Genomic DNA, 2,322 nt, shown 5'->3' with positions numbered 1-2,322 from the left:
GATCAATACTGGCAGCTTGAGGGTTTTTCCCCTCCTAGAATGGGTCTTTTCTTTAGTGGCAGCATGACATTTGGTCCACAAAGGTTAGCAGCTGTCCTCATTTTAAACGCTGATAAACTTAAGACAATTCATAAATAAATACAGCAGGGGAAGCTAGCCCACACTGACAAAAACTTCAAGGACCACGGAGTTCATGGGCACCGTTTCATGTGGGGCTCAGTCTCATGTGGAGAGAAGGGCATTACAGAACTTTCTCCTCAAAGATGCTGAACATTGGTATTGAATGAACAAAACAGTTATTTATCAAGGGATGTAAAAGATCCAACCCTAGGGAATCCAGGATACACACAGGTACTTTAGAGGTATACTTTTTTAAAGTGTCCTCATTATCCCTTTAAGCTTAAACTGTCAATCATCTCTGAGAGCTCAAGCAGAAGGTCATCTTCATCTTTCCGAGGATCCAAGTCTATCCCAGCTTCTAATTCACCCCCTGAAATTTCCCATATTAGTTTATCCAAGTCATCTTCCACAGAGTGGAGGCTTTCCGGTTGGGGCAGAGCTGAGGCAGAATGGATTTGTTGCCCTCTGGGATGAGGAAGGGCCAGATCCTTCTGGAGCAAGGGTTCTGAAGAAGCTTGGGCTGAAAACAGCACAGAACTGTCTTTCGTATTTTCCATCTCAGTCATGGTGATTGATTTATCCTCAGAGTTCTTGGTGGGGCTTCCCTACAGGGCGCTGCTGAAGGGCTTCACCTCTGCAATGGGGGCAGATTGCACCTCCACAGCCTCTTGTTTGGGAGACAATTTGGGAAGTGATACAACCTCGACCACCGATGGCTTCACATTTACTTTGGGGTTGGCTTCACTCTTTTTCTCCAAAGTCTGTGCTGCACATTTCACATCCAGTATTGAGTCTCCGATTCCTGAGGTTCCTACCTCCACTCTCTGGGATGACTCCGTGTGGAGCCGTTTTGCCAGGTGCCTAGTGATGCTGGATACAGGAGTGAGGACCCGCTTCCCCACCACTCGGGTAGAGCAAGAAGCCTCATCCCCACGCACATATGACAAGGCTGGTTTCTCCTTTTGTGACGTTCCTCTCTCCTGCTGTCTCTCTGTGTTTCTCTTCGACAGTGTCACATCTGTTGGCTGGAAGTTTTGTGGGATCACTTACGGTCTCATCTGAAGTCTCAACAACCTCCATCTTGGACACACTGCTCTGGGAAGGAGCATCACCACCGTCTTCAAGTTCAAGTTTTTTCTCTTCTTTTGCACCTGCTCTCTTGGGGATGTGGAGAAGCCTCTTCGGCCTTGGGGCAGCCTCAGCTTTAGGTCGGGAGTTGCCACTACTCTCAGAGCTTTGCTGCATCCTCAGGGCCTTCTCCAGTTTAATCTCCTCTAGTGTCTTAACACGCACTTCCTGCATAGACCTGGCTCTTCCTGCAGGCTCTTCTAGTTGTCCTCTGCTAACAGCAACAGTTGGCAGATTCGCTGTCTTTATCACTTCAGTATCTTCTCTTAGCTCGAGGCAACGGGGATCCTTTTTGGATTTCTGTCTTTCCATTTCCTGCTGCCGATGTTTCTTTTCAGCCAGGACCTCAGAGAAGGTTTTGATCCACACTGAAGAAGAACTTCCTGTTCCTGATGGAGAATTATCAGCTCCTGAAGGTTTTTCTGTCTTCAGTTTAGTTGGCAGTTCTCCACGTTTCTGACTGGCTCTTTCTAGAAGAATCTCTTCTAACGTCTTCACGTGAATCTCACCGGCATTATGTACTCGCATTTTCTTCGGTGCTTTATCAATGTCAGTTTCTTGTGCTCCCACTCTTTTACCCAGCCTCTGTGCAAGGCTTTGCTTTAATGGGGGATCCCAGTCACCACATCCTGAAAGCTTTCGTTTCCCCTGTCTCTCACTAAGACTCAGTCTAAGCAAGGGCTCTTCCTGTTTGCGTGATAGAGTTACCGTCCTCACTACAGTCTGAATCTTCTTCTCAGGGCCTGGATTGCACTGAGGCTGATGTAAAACCCTGAAAATTCCCGAGGAGACACCTTGCTTCTTGGATTTTTCCTTCCTTTTCTCTGATTTAATTTCCTCAAGAGTTTTTATTCCAAAATTCAAACATTCACCTTGCTTGAAACTGACTCGAGGACTACAGGCAGAAACCACTTGTAATCCATAATGGATGTCAGGAGTTGGATGCAGGGCAGATGTTTTGTTTTCATCGCCCTCCTCAGAAAACTGATCATCATCTTCATCATCATCGTCATCTTCATCATCATCATCATCTGCAATATTGACTATAACAGTCCGATGTGTGGAGATGGGAAC

General features: G+C 46.6%; 1 pseudogene; it reads right to left on the bottom strand.

Annotated features, from left to right (window-relative positions):
• Positions 1-386: 386 nt before the first annotated feature.
• On the bottom strand, positions 387-2,307 carry LOC114635767 (annotated as a pseudogene).
• Positions 2,308-2,322: the final 15 nt, after the last annotated feature.

Source organism: Grammomys surdaster, unplaced genomic scaffold (genome assembly GCF_004785775.1).
Source record: "Grammomys surdaster isolate TR1022 unplaced genomic scaffold, NIH_TR_1.0 117612, whole genome shotgun sequence".
Classification (NCBI taxonomy): Eukaryota; Metazoa; Chordata; class Mammalia; order Rodentia; family Muridae; genus Grammomys; species Grammomys surdaster.
This window is presented reverse-complemented; position numbering and strand designations above follow the sequence as displayed.